Raw genomic sequence first — 20,037 nt, forward strand, 5'->3', positions numbered from 1 at the left:
GGGAAACCAATAAGTTTCCTAGTACATTGGTACTCCTTCGCTCTTTGAGCAGTTTATTTAGCCAACCAAAGGATGAGCCGGGAATCTTCACTGAGGCGTGAGACCTCGTGAAAGCATGAAACTTCACTGAAGCGTGAGACTTCGTGAAAGTGTGCAAACTCACTGAAGCGTGAGACTTCGTGAAAGCATAAACTTCACTAAGGCGGGAGACCTTGTGGAGACGGGAACCTTCGCTGAAGCGGGAGACTTTGCGGAGGCGTGCAACTTCACTGAGGCGTGAGACTTCGTGAAAGCATAAACTTCACTAAGGCGGGAGACCTTGTGGAGACTGGAACCTTCGCTGAAGCGGGAGACTTTGCGGAGGCGTGCAGACTCACTGAAGCGTGAGACTTCGTGAATGCGCGAAAATTCACTAAAGCGTGAGACTTCGTGAAGGCGTAAGACTCCATTAAAGCGTGAGACTTCATGGAAGCGTGAGATTTCATCGTCGTTTACCATAGGGCAAACGACAAGGAACATTTGTTTAGTTAGACACTTGTGCGTTGGGAGGGCGATACATTGTTTGACTAACCTTATCACCTAACTTCATATGTTGAGATTTTGATGATTTGATATTGGTGAACATTGTCATGTTATTTGTTGAATTGTTGAGATATTGAATATTGTGTTGTTACTAGAGATCTGATAACATGTTATGTATATACCTTAGGGTAGACGATACAGAACTTATATGTATATATACAACCTATATATATATACCCCTTAATTCATGACATGTTGCTTGTATTATCTATTATATTCTGTGAGTTGACCCTCGCACCTTGGCTTTGTTTGTATGTTTGTGTTTGGGCGGTCGGCCTGCTGCCAGGCATCCGTCAGCCGGTTCGTGATGATTCGTTGTGCGGGAAAGACTCGGAGCGAAATGACTATTACTGAAGCCTTCGACGAGGACCCGGACTTCATGCCTGATCGAGGAAGGGTCGATGATAGTAGTGTGGGCTATGGGTAGTTAGAGTCTTTTGAGCTGGTTGTTGCTGTCATAGCTCTGATTCGTCATTTGTACTTTTGGGACCGGGTAGTTTCCGACAGGTTGCTTTCGGTGTGGTTCTCCATAGATGGGGATCGCATGGAGTAGTCGGACGTAGGAAGTCTTTTTGGAAGCCGTTTTGGGCTGACTTACTTTTCGAAGGACTGTATTTATAAAACTTATGACTCTATTTATGAGTCGCACTTGTTTGCCGTTGGGCAATACTTTTAGTTACTTGGTGTTACTTTCCGTCACTTGAGGACACTCGTGACGATGTTTTAGTGGCAGCAAGGGCTGTGCTTGTATTGTATATTAATCGCTGTTAATCGCGATTGGGTTGAGTCTTTATTTCGACAAGTATTTTTATTTAAACAAATAAAAAAAAATAACTGCTTTTCCGCTTTATTTTATTTTTAAGTTACTAAAGTGACGCCACCGAAATCGGGGTGTTACATTGTGGTATCAGAGCTTGTCGAGTCTTTCGGGAGTCTTTGGGGAATAGGTCTTCTGTGCTAGGTTGTGTGACTCTGTAAAGAGTAAAAAATTGATTGTCTGCCAAGCGATCTTCGCTTTAATTGATTGAAGTTGCTACCTAATCATATTGTATAGCTATGCATAATACTATCTTATGATTGGTACTGACTGTTTGCTAAACGAATACAGAACATGGTGAACGCGAACCAACTTGCTGAGATGGTGGCCACTTTGGTCCAAGCAATGACTGTACAAACGAATGACAATGCACATAGGCGTGCTGCTGAGGATGCACGTGAGCTACACCGGCTTCAGAGAGAAGCAGCCCTGGACCAGAACAGGGGATTGAATGATTTCAGAAGACAGAATCCACCCAAGTTCACGGGTGGGACCGACCCGGACGAGGCGGATCTCTGGATCCAAGAGATTGAGAAGATTTTTGAAGTACTACAGACTAGTGAAGGGGCCAAGGTGGGCCTGGCAACTCATCTACTGTTGGGCGATGCTGAGTACTGGTGGAGGGGCGCCAGAGGGATGATGGAGGCAAACCATGTTGAGGTGAACTGGAATTCTTTTCGTGCTGCTTTTCTGGAGAAGTATTTTCCTGATAGTGCTCGTGACGAGCGTGAGTCGCAGTTTCTGACTCTTCGCCAAGGGAGCATGACTATTCCGGAATATGTTGCTAAGTTGGAATCTTTGGCCAAACACTTCCGATTTTTCTGTGATCAGGTTGATGAACCCTATATGTGCAAGCGCTTTGTGAGGGGACTGAGAGCTGACATTGAGGACTCAGTGAGACCATTGGGGATTATGAGGTTTCAAGCTTTGGTTGAGAAGGCCACCGAGGTGGAACTGATGAAGAATAGGAGGATGGACCCTATTGTGATTACCAGGCTGGAACTGGGGGACCAATGAGGTCGAGTTCCCGGAGCTATCAAGGAAAAGGAAAATTTCAGATGGAGAAGCCTTATCAGCGTCCTGTGGGGGAAAGGTTTACCCCAGGATCGTACAAGCCTATGGTTACGGCTGCTGCTGGAGGAACGGGAAACCAGATTGCAACCCAAGACGTGAAATGCTTCAGGTGTGGAAAGTTGGGGCACTATGCAAGTGCGTGCTCAGAATCGAGGCCCAAGTGTTTCAACTGCAACCAACCGGGGCACAACGCCAGTCAGTATAGGGCACCCAAGGCGGAGCCGTCTGTCAATGCTGCAAGGGGAAAGCACACTGCTGCTAGAGGAAGGGTTTATATCATGGACGGTGAAGGAGCTGAGGGGTTAACCAGAGGAGAGCGCAAGAACGATGGTAACCTTCTAACTATTCTTTCTCATTCTAGTACAACATGCTCTTCATTACTCTCGTAGAATGTGCAACACACCTAACTTAGTTATACTGTTTGAGCTTTGACCTTACAGTTATTACACCTACTAAGAATTTATTTGACTGCCGCTCGTGTTTTAACTATAGAAGTTGTAAGATCAAGATTTGGTCATGTGGTACAACTCTATGTTTTGATGATAACAAGTATTTATTTGTGGATGAACAACTATGATACTCTAATGTTTGTCTTGAGTGTTTTGACAAACAGGTTCTGATTCTGACACCAGAAGATATATTCGTCAGAAGTTCTGAAGATCAGAAGATCAGAAGATCTGAGGATCAGAGGATCTGAAGATCAGAGGATCTGAAGATCAGAGGATCTGAGGATCAGAGGATCAGAAGATCAGAGGATCAGAAGATCTGAGGATCAGAAGATCTGAAGACCAGAAGCTCTGAGGGACCAGAGGCTCTGAAGGTTCAGAAGCTCTGAAGGTCCAGAAGCAGAAGTTACGAAGGTCAGAGGATCCAAGCATCCCTCTGACTCTGATCACCAAGCTTCACAAGTTCCAACACGAAGCATAACTCTGATCAGAAGTCAATGATTAAAGGCAAATGTCTCTATCGAGAAGTACAAGAGCAGTGTACTATTCTGAAAAGCCTACCTACCAAGGTTCAGCCACAGCAGGTTCTGGAAGTTCCAGAAATGCCCTCCAACGGTCATATTCTCTCAACAGAAATATCCTTTGCACCTTGGACTATAAAAGGCTGAAGAAAAGAAGAAAGACAAAGAGAGCGAGAAGAGTGAGAGAAAACAAAGAGCTGCAATACAAGAAAAGATTCAAGCCTCTACTTTCTTCATCTATTCTTATTTGGTTTACACTCAGCTTATTTAGAAGCAAACTTTTGTAAACACCAACCTCAAACAGTTGTTTGATTTTCCTTAAGGGACCGGGTAGGTCAGTATCCTTAAAAAGACTAAGAGAGTGAATCTTAGTGGTGATTCCTTTAGGAGATCAAGGTTGATCGGATCCTAGAGAAGACTAAGAGAGTGAATCTTAGTGATAGCTAAGTCAGTGTATTGTTAGTCACTTGTAGGTTTCAAGTGCAGTTGTAACAATTATCTGATTAGTGGATTGCCTTCATTCTAAGAAGGAAGAAATCACCTTAACGGGTGGACTGGATTAGCTTGAGGGATTTATCAAGTGAACCAGGATAAAATACTTGTGTGCTTTTCTCTTCTCTCTATCTTTATCCGCTGCACCATCTATCTTAGAGAAACCGAAAAGATTTACTTTAAATCTTAAGGGGAAAGTTTTTATATTGAAAACGCTATTCAACCCCCCCCTTCTAGTCGTTTTTCACACCTTCAATTGGTATCAGAGCGCAAGTTCTGATTACCACACTTAACAGTGTTCAGTAGATCCGGGCCAGTGTGAAAAACTCATGGATTCCACCACTACTACAAGCAAATATCAATACAGTGCAAGACCACCTATCTTTGATGGTCAGAGATTTGATTTCTGGAAAGATAGAATCAAAAGCTTCTTTCTTGGCTTTGATCCTGATCTCTGGGATTTTGTTGTTGATGGCTACACCCCTCCTGTTGATGAACATGGTGTAAAGATCCCAAGGGTGAAGATGAGTGAAGATCAAAAGAAGGAGTTCAGAGATCATCACCGATCAAGAGCTATTCTACAAAGTGCCATTTCATATGAAGAATATGAGAAAATTACTGATCGTGATTCCGCCAAGGGCATATTTGATTCCTTAAAGATGACACATGAAGGAAACAAAAAGGTGAAAGAGACAAAGGCGTTGTCTCTGATCAAGCAGTATGAATCCTTCCAAATGGAACCTGACGAATCCATTGAGGATATGTTTTCCAGATTTCAGTTGCTCGTAGTTGGAATAAGACCTCTCAACAAAAGCTACACTACAAAAGATCATGTCATAAGGGTCATCAGAAGTCTTCCTGAAAGCTGGATGCCTTTAGTGACTTCAATAGAGCTTACAAGAGATGTTGAGCATATGAGTTTAGAAGAACTCATCAGCATACTGAAATGCCATGAGCTGAAGCGCTCTGAGAAGGCTAAATCTGAGAAGTCAAAAGCTCTCCAAGCTGAAGCAGAAGAATCTGAAGAAGCATCAGAAGATTCTGATGAAGATGAGCTGACTCTGATATCCAGAAAGTTCAACTGCATCTGGAAGCACAGGCAGAGCAAATACAAAGGTTCATCAAAGGACAAAAGGCCAAAGAAGCACTTCAAGACGAAGAAGAGTCTGATGGTGACATTTGATGAATCAGAGTCAGAGGATGTTGACTCTGATGGTGAAGTCCAAGGACTCATAGCTATTGTCAAAGACAAAGGAGCAGAGTCAAAGGAAGCTGTTGACTCTGACTCAGAATCAGAAGGAGATCCAGACTCTGACGATGAAAATGAGGTATTTGATTCTTTCTCAACTTCTGAACTTAAAGATGCTTTGTCTGAAATTATGGATAAATATAACTCTCTCTTGACTAAGCATAAAAGGTTGAAAAAGAATTTCTCTGCTGCCTCTGAAACTTCTGTTGAACATGAGAAAATTATTTCTGATTTGAAAAATGATAATCATGCTTTGATCAATTCTAACTCTGTGCTTAAGAATCAAATTGCTAAGTTAGAAGAAGTTATTGCCTGCGATGCCTCTGATAGTAAGCATGAATCTAAGTATGAAAAATCTTTTCAAAGATTCCTGGCTAAAAGCGTAGATAGAAGCTTGATGGCTTCATTGATCTATGGCGTGAGCAGAAATGGAATGCGTGGCATTGGGTATTCTAAACCAATTAGAAATGAGCCCTCTGTGCCTAAAGCTAAATCTTTGTATGAATGCTTTGTTCCCTCTGGTACCATATTGCCTGACCCTGTACCTGCTGAAGTTGCTAAAAACCCTCGTAAAAAGGGATCTTTCTCCATGTCTAAATATCATGCAAAAATTCCTGTATATTATCCTGCTGAAAGACCCAAAGTTGTCAGAACTTCTGGGCTAACTAACAAGAAAGGACCCAGAAAGTGGGTACCTAGGGATAAGATTATATATGTTGCAGATATCTTCAATTGGTCCATCGAAACTCCAACCATGGAACCTGGACAGTGGATGCAAGCAACACATGACGGGAGAAAGGCATATGTCCCAAGATCCAAAACTTGAACCTGAAGGTGAAGTTGATCTTGGAGGCATCAGTAGAGTAAGATTTGGTCAAGTCAAAGCTAGCTGAAAAAGCTTGCAGAGATGAGCATGACCGTTTCAGAAAGAAACAAAGACTCAGAACTTGACGAACCAGAAGCAACAACATCAGAAGATGCTACTACAACTTCTGACTTGCGTCATCAGAAGAAGAGTAGGTTCCTAGCTTCTCATTCTGAAGTATCTGAAGATGAAATTTTGTCCAGAACGGAGATATCACCAGAACCACACTTCTGCTCTCATAAGAAGATATACTAATCAGCAGCCAAGTATCCCTTGGTATTCCTTCTGAGGGGGAGTATTTCGTCTTATGCTCTTACTATTTTTTTTCCACCTTCATTCTTTTTGCTTATGACAAAAAGGGGGAGAACTTATAGTATCTTGACAACTCCTATAGTATTTAGCTCAGAATCTAGATATTACTAACGTTGATATTAAGTACTAGATTCAGGGGGAGCTTAGCTCAGAATCAAGCACGAGTCTTGGATTCAGAAGGAGCAAGATAAACTATACACATCAGGATAAGTTTTAACTCTGATACCTTATACTCTGAGTGTATTCAGTTTATTTGTTTAGAGTTGTTCATCAAAATACATGGTTTTGTCATCATCAAAAAGGGGGAGATTGTAAGATCAAGATTTGGTCATGTGGTACAACTCTATGTTTTGATGATAACAAGTATTTATTTGTGGATGAACAACTATGATACTCTAATGTTTGTCTTGAGTGTTTTGACAAACAGGTTCTGATTCTGACACCAGAAGATATATTCGTCAGAAGTTCTGAAGATCAGAAGATCAGAAGATCTGAGGATCAGAGGATCTGAAGATCAGAGGATCTGAAGATCAGAGGATCTGAGGATCAGAGGATCAGAAGATCAGAGGATCAGAAGATCTGAGGATCAGAAGATCTGAAGACCAGAAGCTCTGAGGGACCAGAGGCTCTGAAGGTTCAGAAGCTCTGAAGGTCCAGAAGCAGAAGTTACGAAGGTCAGAGGATCCAAGCATCCCTCTGACTCTGATCACCAAGCTTCACAAGTTCCAACACGAAGCATAACTCTGATCAGAAGTCAATGATTAAAGGCAAATGTCTCTATCGAGAAGTACAAGAGCAGTGTACTATTCTGAAAAGCCTACCTACCAAGGTTCAGCCACAGCAGGTTCTGGAAGTTCCAGAAATGCCCTCCAACGGTCATATTCTCTCAACAGAAATATCCTTTGCACCTTGGACTATAAAAGGCTGAAGAAAAGAAGAAAGACAAAGAGAGCGAGAAGAGTGAGAGAAAACAAAGAGCTGCAATACAAGAAAAGATTCAAGCCTCTACTTTCTTCATCTATTCTTATTTGGTTTACACTCAGCTTATTTAGAAGCAAACTTTTGTAAACACCAACCTCAAACAGTTGTTTGATTTTCCTTAAGGGACCGGGTAGGTCAGTATCCTTAAAAAGACTAAGAGAGTGAATCTTAGTGGTGATTCCTTTAGGAGATCAAGGTTGATCGGATCCTAGAGAAGACTAAGAGAGTGAATCTTAGTGATAGCTAAGTCAGTGTATTGTTAGTCACTTGTAGGTTTCAAGTGCAGTTGTAACAATTATCTGATTAGTGGATTGCCTTCATTCTAAGAAGGAAGAAATCACCTTAACGGGTGGACTGGATTAGCTTGAGGGATTTATCAAGTGAACCAGGATAAAATACTTGTGTGCTTTTCTCTTCTCTCTATCTTTATCCGCTGCACCATCTATCTTAGAGAAACCGAAAAGATTTACTTTAAATCTTAAGGGGAAAGTTTTTATATTGAAAACGCTATTCAACCCCCCCCCTTCTAGTCGTTTTTCACACCTTCAGAAGTTACACGAGGTTTAGAATGACACACTAAGTCTAGAAAGTAGTCTTCCACCAATGCGATTATAAGGAAGCTAGTAGCTGGGGAACGAATCTTAGAGAGATTCCTTATGGGTAGTAAACGCGTTATGTTGAGGGTGCGTAGTTCCGTAGCGGGACCGTTAAGGATTGGATGTCGGGATAATTGTGACTACTGGATGATAGGAACTCATTGACTGTTCCAGTGGGTTTTTCTAAATTTCACCTTCGATGTATTAGGATTGATCAACTTAATATTGAGGGGGTGATATTCGGAATCAGAACTGGTAATGGACTTTGATAGAAGGATGTGTAAGATGAATTTGAATTGATCGAGGTTTAGTCGGATTTGGGAGGAAAGTTTGTATTAAGCACTTGATTGTACAAGATTAAGATTTGAACCTTTGGAAGTTGATGATTGTCGTATAGACATTAATTGGTTGGTTCGTGTGATTACTCCAAGTAGAGGTAGACTAAGTCAAGAGATTTAATGTTGGAAAAATATTAGGTATTTTCTCGGAAGTTATGAAGTCATAGGTTATGTGATTACTGAGTGGAATTGTTAGAGATCAAATAGGTTGGATTTAATCAGGTTATAGATGATAGCTTGATAGTTGCAAGATTGAGAAGAATTAACTTTGAACTAGATTGTTGTAGTCGAGTTCGAGGAATAAGTTTTGCTAAGTGCATGATTAATTTGTGGAGACATTATAGTCTTAAGAGATGAATTTTCACTTGAAAAGTGTTGAAGGGTCAAAGGACATTACCGATGCAAACTAGATAAAAGTTTAGATTTTAAGCCCATGAAGTTTAAATTGAATGTGTAAGACTTAGAGAATTGTCAGGAGTTTGCTGGAGTGACTAAGTGTTGAATCAATGATTAAGTTAGAAAAAGAAAGTTTTAGCATAAGTTGAATCCTTGAGGTTGTTGATATGGATTTCAAAGAAATATGCTCAGATTACTAAGTGAGATTTACTAAGTTGGATTGGAATCTTAGGGTTAAGATTGACCTTGAGAGTTGAGAATCACGTACGAGTAGGAGATTGGAGATCTGAAGATGAGTTGCGGGTTAAGACCATTGAGATATAGTATAAGTTGATCTTCAAGGGGATGAGTCTAGTGATGCACTAGGTATTAAGGCTCAAGTCGAGGTTTAATTTGAAGGGTGACTAAGTAGAAGATTGATTTCATGGTGCTATATGGGAGTTAGATGAAGAGACCAAGGAATAATATTCGGAGTTTTTGCTGAACCCTAAGTTTCGAGGACGAAACTTTCTTTTTGGAGGGTAGTAATGTGAGACCCAAGTTTTTAAGCTTGGAATAAATTAGTGAATTCCTTATTCACGATTAGTTTGATGTAACGTGAAGGAACACCTGAACAAGTTTATCGAATGGAATTAATTTGTGAAAGAGAAAGTTCAGGAAAAAAAAGCTAAGGATTGAATCAAAACTAAGTTCCACCCTTGGAACACTATAGGAATAATTCCAAAAATCTTCAAGAGGAATATAAGAATTTCTCTTATTCCTTTCCATAACGAGCGTTTCGATACGAAACCCTGGAATGTACGAACGCCAAATTCCAATACTCGGAAGTTTGCCGAAACCGAAACCCTGATAATTCAGAAACCCTAAAATCGACGGACGATGAATACTTTTTCCATTCGGAGCTTCAAATAAAGATTTCATTCGCGTACGCGCACTCTAATCGACGTTCCGAATCTTTCTTCAGAAGGAAGTTTCTGCATCCGAGGTCAAAACCATAAAGTGCATTTTTAAGCCGGTACACATTAAAAAACAAGCCTCGAAAACCAAAAATCATACTGATATTTCTTTGAAGAATTAAAAGATTCAGTGGGAAGAATATCATGTCTAAAATACGTTGGAATCAGTAGGAAAAATCGGAATCGCGAAATTCTCATTTTTCCGCATTTTCCATTTCCTATATATAGTATGAAAAATGAAAAAAATCAAAAAAAAAAAAAATCACAAACTCACACACACGGCCGAGAGCTTCTTGGAGGAAAGGAGGAAAAGTGATTTTTTTTCAATTCTTGACCGATCGTCGTTCCGTTCGTTGCTACGCGTAGGCCTCGAGGTACTGATGCTTTTCCTTACCTCTGATCGTAAATTCTGTCGCTTTTTGCTATGTCTTTCTATGCTCAAAGTTTTGAGCTTTTTCTAAAACTGTCCAAATAAGTTGATTTTAGTGTTTAAACTTATTGCCTACGTGTTCTAGAGCGTGAATATCCGGTTGTTTTCTGCTGAATGTCGCCGAAATGCCGCCGGGATCAATTTCTGTTGGAAAAACCCATTTCTGGGTAAAGTTCCGTTCTTTAAGCTGAAAATTCACGACTCAGCTTAGCTTTAGTAGGATTAGTTGTTATAAATGTCGTTAAGATCGAGCTCATCTAATTTGTTTTTCGAAATTCTGATTTTGAGTTCCCGAGCTAAAAATAATGACCAAAATACCCCTGCGACAATTTTCGACCCGATAATTTTTCTGAGAGTTTCCCTGGCCTCGATATCGCCTAAGAATACCTAGGAATTGATTTAGATCGAAGAAAAAGTTCGAAAACCCTATTTTCCATAGTGGCCGAAACCTATTTGCTTGGGTACCGTGTCCAAAAATAATTTTTGGGTCTCTATGACCTGAGCCATTGCGTAGCTCATTCAATTGTCGAAATTTTGGCGCCGGTTTCGTGTTATTCCGAGTTCTGTAGCTCGAGTTATGCACGTTTTAGCGAATAAAGTGTTTTTGTACAAAACTTGAATCGAGTCAAAACTCATCCATTCGGGGAAAGCCCTTCCATTCGTGCCTAAATGTTGTACTCTGAAGCTTCTTGAGCTTTGTCTAACGTTAGTTAGTATTGTTTCGATTGTACTGACTTATTTTGATTGATTTTTGCTTTGTTTGCTCTAAGGTTCGTTTGTGGAAACCTTGGACTTGACTGACGAAGCTTGTGAGCGAGACCTGCACCGCGAGACTAGAACAACTTGAGGTGAGGGCAACTTACCTTGCTAGCTAATGTTTTAGGCGTCGATGAATTCGACTTGATTTATTGTTTATGCACTTGATTGTGATTGACTGGGAAATGTTTTCTGAGGCTTCGGCTGACAATGTTGAATATTTATCGTTTTGATTTGCCATTGATTGATTCATATGCTGTACCTGCTAAATGGATAATCATAGGCTATGTGAATACTTGTGCACATGATTTGCTGGATTATATTGATTATACTGTGCAATTATACGAATATTTGTGGAACGTCAGAGTGTGGGGAAACGGGTAGTTATGCCATACTCAAGATGGGAATTTGGGAAAGTTTGATGGGACGAACGGAGGTTCGGGCCTTGTTATTGTGTTAATGGATCGAGACCTTCTCAGGGAATTACTTGGGATGTTGGGATCTTTTAAACTCATAAGGTTAGAGATAAACCTAAATGGAAACTATTTTACAAGGAAAATTCATAATACACTAAACAACCTCTGAACCCTTTTAATAATGATAACAATGTCAGATGAAAGCTTAGGTCTTGGATGTTAGTTTTGGAAAATGAGAAGTGTCGCCGAATCCAAGTTTTGGGGAAACCAATAAGTTTCCAAGTACATTGGTACTCCTTCGCTCTTTGAGCAGTTTATTTAGCCAACCAAAGGATGAGCCGGGAGTCTTCACTGAGGCGTGAGACCTCGTGAAAGCATGAAACTTCACTGAAGCGTGAGACTTCGTGAAAGTGTGCAAATTCACTGAAGCGTGAGACTTCGTGAAAGCATAAACTTCACTAAGGCGGGAGACCTTGTGGAGACGGGAACCTTCGCTGAAGCGGGAGACTTTGCGGAGGCGTGCAACTTCACTAAGGCGTGAGACTTCGTGAAAGCATAAACTTCACTAAGGCGGGAGACCTTGTGGAGACGGGAACCTTCGCTGAAGCGGGAGACTTTGCGGAGGCGTGCAGACTCACTGAAGCGTGAGACTTCGTGAATGCGCGAAAATTCACTAAAGCGTGAGACTTCGTGAAGGCGTAAGACTCCATTGAAGCGTGAGACTTCATGGAAGCGTGAGATTTCATCGTCGTTTACCATAAGGCAAACGACAAGGAACATTTGTTTAGTTAGACACTTGTGCGTTGGGAGGGCGATACATTGTTTGACTAACCTTATCACCTAACTTCATATGTTGAGATTTTGATGATTTGATATTGGTGAACATTGTCATGTTATTTGTTGAATTGTTGAGATATTGAATATTGTGTTGTTACTAGAGATCTGATAACATGTTATGTATATACCTTAGGGTAGACGATACAGAACTTATATGTATATATACAACCTATATAAATATACCCCTTAATTCATCACATGTTGCTTGTATTATCTATTATATTATGTGAGTTGACCCTCGCACCTTGGCTTTGTTTGTATGTTTGTGTTTGGGCGGTCGGCCTGCTGCCAGGCGTCCGTCAGCCGGTTCGTGATGATTCGTTGTGCGGGAAAGACCCGGAGCGAAATGACTATTACTGAAGCCTTCGACGAGGACCCGGACTTCATGCCTGATCGAGGAAGGGTCGATGATAGTAGTGTGGGCTATGGGTAGTTAGAGTCTTTTGAGCTGGTTGTTGCTGTCATAGCTCTGATTCGTCATTTGTACTTTTGGGACCGGGTAGTTTCCGACAGGTTGCTTTCGGTGTGGTTCTCCATAGACGGGGATCGCATGGAGTAGTCGGACGTAGGAAGTCTTTTTGGAAGCCGTTTTGGGCTGACTTACTTTTCGAAGGACTGTATTTATAAAACTTATGACTCTATTTATGAGTCGCACTTGTTTGCCGTTGGGCAATACTTTTAGTTACTTGGTGTTACTTTCCGTCACTTGAGGACACTCGTGACGATGTTTTAGTGGCAGCAAGGGTTGTGCTTGTATTGTATATTAATCGCTGTTAATCGCGATTGGGTTGAGTCTTTATTTCGACAAGTCTTTTTATTTAAACAAATCAAAAAAAAATACCTGCTTTTCCGCTTTATTTTATTTTTAAGTTACTAAAGTGACGCCACCGAAATCGGGGTGTTACACTGACACACGTTTACTGTCTCAGCTTCAGAGTTAGCACCACTAGGTACTTAAACTCTGATAGAGTTACCTTCTGAACTAGACATCTTCTGATAAAGAAGCATCATAATCAGAGGTTCTGATCCATCTTCATGCTGGACAAAAGTCCATATTCATATTTTTCATAATGAAATTAAATCTATCCTCTGCTAAGGGCTTTGTAAAGATATCTGCCCATTGATGGTCAGTATCAACAAACTTCAGAAGAAGTACGCCCTTCTGTACATAATCTCGAATAAAATGATACTTTACCTCAATGTGTTTTGCCCTTGAGTGTAAGATATGATTCTTACTCAATGAAATTGCAGCAGTGTTATCACAATAGATTGGGATATTTCTCTCAAGGATTTGATAATCCTCCAGCTGAAGTTTCATCCAGAGCATCTGACTGCTGCAAATTGCTGCTGAGATATATTCTGCCTCTGCAGTAGATAGTGCAATGGTTGATTGCCTCTTGCTTGCCCATGAGACTAAGTTGCTTCCAAGAAATTGACAATTTCCAGAAGTGTTTTTTCTCTCTGTTCTATCTCCAGCATAATCAGCATCACAATAACCTGAAAGCTTATACTCTGATGTTTTCTTATACATCAAGCCAAGGTTAGTGGTACCTTTGAGATATCTTAGGATCCTCTTAACAGCAGTTAAGTGGGTTTCCCTCAGATCTGATTGGAAACGAGCACATAAATGAACACTAAACAATATATCTAACCTAGATGCAGTTAAGTATAGAAGTGATCCTATCATACCACGATAGAGCTTCTGACAAACTTTACCACTTACATCTTCTTTCTCCAGAATGCATGTAGGATGCATTGGAGTCTTGGCAATTGTAGATTCCAGCATATTGAACTTCTTCAGAAGTTCTTTAGTGTATTTGCTCTGATGGATATATGTTCCTTCTGGTGTTTGATCAACTTGTATTCCCAGAAAGTACTTGAGTTCTCCCATCATACTCATTTCAAATTCAGCCTGCATCATCTCAGAAAATTCTTTGCATAGAGATTGATTAGCAGAACCAAATATAATATCATCAACATAAATTTGCACAATTAAGATATCATCTTTGTAAGTTTTGTAAAAGAGAGTTGTATCTACTTTACCCCTTACAAACTCATTCTCCAGAAGGAATGAGCTGAGTCTCTCATACCATGCTCTGGGAGCTTGCTTCAGACCATAGAGAGATTTCTTCAACTTGAAAACATGGTCTGGGTTCTTCTCATCTTCAAAACCTGGGGGTTGATGAACGTAGACTTCCTCTGAGATGTAACCATTTAGGAAGGCACTCTTAACATCCATCTGATGAAGAATTATGTTGTGATTCACTGAGAAATAGATCAGCAGTCTGATTGCTTCTAGTCTTGCTACTGGAGCAAATGTTTCAGTGTAGTCTATTCCTTCCTGCTTACTGTAGCCTTGAGCAATTAGCCTTGCCTTGTTTCTGACTACATCACCTTTCTCATTCAACTTGTTTCTGAACACCCATTTGGTTCCAATTACATGGACACTTTAAGGTTTCTTCACTAGGCTCCAAACATCATTCTTAGAAAATTGATTCAGTTCTTCTTCCATAGCCAGAATCCAGTCCTTGTCCTGAAGAGCTTCATCAATTGACTTGGGTTCAATTAAGGACACCAATCCTTTCAGACTAAGCAAGGTCTCTTCAGAGGGTCTGAAGGCTGATCTGGTTCTGACTGGTTCATCTTTGTCGCCCAGAATCAATTCCTTAGGATGAGCCGCAGCGATTCTACTCTTCTTCTGAGATTGTGAATCAGAGGGACTAGCTTCGTCTGGTTCATCTTCCTCTGGCTCAGCTTCCTTTGGAGCTTTGCCTTTGTCATAAACATTTATGCTTAAATCTGCAAACTTCTCAACTAGCTTTGACTGATCAGAGTCAAGCTTGTCATCAAATCTAACATGAATAGATTCTTCAATTGTTTTAGCATCAGTATTATAAAATCTGAAACCTTTAGATCGATCAGAATAACCAAGTAATAGACATTTAGAAGACTTAGCATCAAATTTATGCAATCTATCCTTAGTGTTAAGAACATAACAAACACAACCAAAAGGATGAAAGTAAGAAATGTTGGGTTTTATATTCTTCCACAATTCATAAGGAGTCTTATTCACAATTGGTCTCACAGATTCTGTTCTGAATGTAACACGCTGTGTTTACTGCCTCTGCCCAAAAGTGCTTAGCCATGCCAGTTTCTTGGAGCATGGTTCTAGCCATCTCCTGAAGAGTTCTGTTCTTCCTCTCAACAACACCATTTTGTTGAGGAGTTCTGGGACAAGAGAAATCATGTGCAATTCTATAGGAATCAAACAGACTCTCAAACTTGTCATTCTCAAACTCTCCACCATGGTCACTTCTGACACGCACAATCCTACAAGCCTTCTCGTTTTGCACTTGGGCTATGAAGGTAGAGAACACAGCATGAGACTCATCCTTGCGGGTTAGAAATTTTACCCATGTCCAGCGGCTATAGTCGTCAACAATGACCATCCCATATCTCTTGCCACCTATAGACTCAGTTTTCACTGGTCCAAACAGGTCGATATGCAGAAGTTCCAACGGCCTTGAGGTTGAGACAACATTCTTTGCCTTGAAAGGGACTTTTGTGAATTTTCCTTTCTGACATGCTTCACAAAGAGCGTCTGAGGAGAACTTCAGAGTGGGTAAGCCCCTGACAAGGTTGAACTTACTCAGCTGAGAAATCTTTCTCATACTGGCATGCCCTAACCGTCTATGCCATACCCATTGCTCTTCATTAACAGACAGAAGGCACTTCACATTCTGAGCCTCCAACTCAGATAATCTGATCTTATAAATGTTGTTCTTCCTCTTGCTGTTAAACAGAACAGAGCCATCGATCTGACTTACAACCCGACAGGACTTTTGATTGAAAATAACATCATAACCCTTGTCAGCTAATTGACTTATAGACAATAAGTTATGAGTTAAGCCGTCTACCAATAAAACATTGTCAATGCATGGACTACTATCTACACAAATAGTACCAGTACCAACAATTTTACCCTTTTCGTTGCCACCAAAGCCAACTTCGCCTCCAGGCTTAAGTTTTAGCTCTTGGAACATACCCCTTTCTCCCGTCATGTGACGCGAGCATCCACTGTCCAGATACCATGATTGGTGTTTCAGTGGAGCTATCAAGGATATCTCATTTTCATCATCTGAGTTAGGATCTTCTTCTGATGCTGAGTTAGAGTCAACAGCATCCTTTGACTCTGCTCCTTTGTCTTTGACAATAGCCATGAGTCCTTGAAATTCACCATCAGAGTCAACATCCTCTGAGTCTGATTCGTCAAAAGTCACCATCAGACTTTTCTTTGTCTTGAAATGCTTCTTTGGCCTCTTGTCCTTTTTCAGTTTTGGACAGTCACTCTTGTAGTGCCCTGATTCTTTGCACTCAAAGCATGTGACTTCCTTAATTGAGGACTTCTTCTGGCCTGAGGATTCAGACTTTCCTTTGGCCTTTCCAGAGCCTTTGTACTTGCTCTGCCTGTGCTTCCAGATACGGTTGAGCCTTTTTGAAATCAGAGTCAGCTCATCTTCATCAGAATCTTCTGATGCTTCTTCAGATTCTTCTGCTTCAGCTTGGAGAGCTTTTGACTTCTCAGATTTAGCCTTCTCAGATTTGGATTTCAAGGCTATAGATTTCTTCCTCAGATCTTGCATCTCTGAGCGCTTCAGCTCATGACATTTCAGTATGCTGATGAGTTCTTCTAAACTCATACGCTCAACATCTCTTGTAAGCTTTATTGAAGTCACTAAAGGCATCCAGCTTTCAGGAAGACTTCTGATGACCCTTATGACATGATCTTTAGTAGTGTAGCTTTTGTTGAGAGGTCTTATTCCAGCTGCTAGCAACTGAAATCTGGAAAACATGTCCTCTATGGACTCGTTGGGCTCCATGATGAAGGACTCATACTTCTGGATCAAGGACAACGCCTTTGATTCTTTCACTTTCTTGTTTCCTTCATGAGACATCTTCAGGGATTCAAAGATGCCCTTAGCAAACTCACGATCTGTAATCTTCTGGTACTCTTCATAGGAAATAGCACTCAGAATAATAGCTCTAACTTTGTGGTGCTGTGAGTACAACTTCTTTTGTTCAGCAGTCATCTCTGATCTGGAGATCTTCTTGCCTTCTTCATCAACTGGACGCTCATAGCCATCCACAATAATATCCTAGAGATCTGCATCGAAGCCCAGAAAGAAACTCTCAATTCTATCTTTCCAATATTCGAACCTTTGACCGTCGAACATGGGAGGCTTTGCATTGTAGCCATCTTTTTGCGTTTCACTGGTGGTAGCCATTTGTTTTTCACACCGGCCCGGATCACTGAACACTGTTAGGTGTGGTAATCAGAACTTGCGCTCTGATACCAATTGAAGGTATGAAAAACGGTAGAAAGGGGGGGTTTGAATAACGTTTTCAGAATTAAACTTCCACCTTAAAGATTTTAACAAATCTTTCGAGAACAAAGTTCTTAAGATAAGATATAGAAAAGCACACAAGGATTTTATCCTGGTTCACTTGATGAATCACTCAAGCTAATCCAGTCCACCCGTTAAGGTGATTTCTTCCTTCTTAGAATGAAGGCAATCCACTAATCAGGTACTTGTTACAACTGCACTTGAAACCTACAAGTGACTAACAATACACTGACTTAGCTCACACTAAGATTCATTCTCGTAGTCTTCTCTAGGATCCGATCAACCTTGATCTCCTAAAGGTAACTAAACAACTATTTAAGAAGGAATGTTCACAAAGAGATTGCTTCTGAAAAGCTTATAGTAAACACAATGAATTCAAGATGAAAGAATGCTTAGAAGGTTTGAATATAGCTTGCGCGTGTGAGATTCTTCCAACCGCATCTTTCAATCTTCAGCCTCTATTTATACTCCAAGGATTAGGGTTTGAACGTTGTATGGGAATGCTTCTGCTGTGGCTGAGAATGTTAGGTAGGTCGTCAGGATAGTACATTTGCTTTTGTACTTTGGATAGTGACTTGACCTTTAACCTAGTAGACTTCTGATCAGAGGAATACTTCATGTTGGAACTTGTGAAGCTTGTTGATCAGAGTCAGAGGGAAGCATGGATACTCTGACCGTTGTATCTTCTGATTCTGAACTCAGAGCGAAGTACTTGGTCTTTAGAGCCATCTTGCTTCTGGACTTCAGAGTCTCCACTTTTCAGCTTCTGGATCTTCAGAGTCTTCTACACCATCAGAACATCTGAACCTTCAGAGTGTCTGGGTTGTCAGAACGTCTGGATCTTCAGAACTTCAAGTGACTGAGTCCATATCAGAGTTTGTTTGACTTCAGATCTTCTGAAGCTTTTGCTACTGTTCAGGGTGAACATAGAGGTTGCGAAAGCATTTCTTGGGACACTCTTTAAGCACAGTGCTTCTAATTTATGTGAGATAATATTGAGGTCAGAGCCTGTAAATAGCACACTCAGAAAAACACGTTAGAGTACCATAATTGTTCATACTAAAATGTTAACTTGTAATCATCAAAACATAGAGTTGTATTACTCGACCAAAACTTGATCTTACAGTCTCTAGGTTAGGTTCAAACCCTATAAGCAAACTCGGCTTATCCCCAAGTACAGACTCAATTATCACACTCGATACTCAACTCATAGGTTGCGTGCCCTCCAAGGCCTCCTCCAACACTCGCATCACATCTTCTCGCATCCTCTACTCTCGCCAATCCCGTAGTCGAACCATCAGTCGCACAGTTGATGTCTCGAGCCTTGTCGTCGTTCACATCAAGCAAGTATAGGGCCGCATGTAACGCCCCGATTTCTCGAGTGTTACACAGTAACTAATTAACCAATTTTCATAAAGAGTTTTCGTCGATTCACTTATTAATCTTCAATTAATGACAAACCTTTCATTTTACAAAAACTCTTGAAACATAACCTTTCCAAAAAACACGCGGAAGTAACCAACTTCGTAAAACTTTTTAAATAACCAACTGTAAAGAGTACGAAACAAAGGCCTGAATGAAAATAAAGATTACATCAAAACTTGTTCATTCGAATTTAAGCAATAAAATTGTTCGATACCAACACTTCGGAAACTCTCAACCCCAACAGAAAACAAAAGACTCTCAACCCAAACCCTATTCCTTAGCCTCTTCCTCTTCCTCTAAAGTGTAGTCGTCCTCCAGTATTGGCACGTCACGTAGCATCAACTCCCAAGAATGAGTCATCGCCATTATCTTCACGACCATCTACCCCCCCCAAATAAACACATAGCAAACAAGCAGGGTCAGGTCCAACAAAAAGAATGATAATGACAAAATCAACAACAACATATATAATATAAGTACATTATATGTCTTTTATGGGAAAGAGTCAGTTACTAACGGAATCTCACTTCACACAACCCACCAAAACTTCCATGGCCATCTTCGTGCTTCCGCAGAGGCACGGTTATCACAGTGACCGCAGTCAACCAAATCACGTGGAGCCGCAATGATCCACAAAAGTTCACGGTGACCGCAGTCAACCAAATCACGTGAAGCCACACCGGCCCACAAGGTTCACGGGAGACCGCAGTCAACCCAAATAACTCCCTCGCGTGCAAGGTACCATCGTTCTCATGGTCCATAGTCTCACTAGACCTATGACCGTTTTATCACATTTACTTGCAAGCGAGTTATAAATTCATTCTCTTGGTGTTTAAGGCTCTAATGTCAATCCTAGAGTCTTATGAGTTAATATCGTATCAGATTACAACGTCAAGAAATAACAGTCACACTAGGAGGAATTACAGCTGGGTGAGCGACCTCCTAAACAAGTCACAACTAAACTTCATGCAAAGCATAGAAATAATCAGGGCCTCCCAAATTCACAAATTATTTACAAATTCCAGAGGCTCAGTTTACAGATATCATCATATAAAAATCTCACAAAGGTCCCTAATCACATGTTACTAACATTTCCAACAATTTCTCAAATTTAGTGTTTTTGGACAACAGGTGCAGCGTGTA

The sequence above is a fragment of the Lotus japonicus genome, chromosome 5, assembly GCF_012489685.1.
Source record: "Lotus japonicus ecotype B-129 chromosome 5, LjGifu_v1.2".
In the NCBI taxonomy this organism is placed as follows: Eukaryota; Viridiplantae; Streptophyta; class Magnoliopsida; order Fabales; family Fabaceae; genus Lotus; species Lotus japonicus.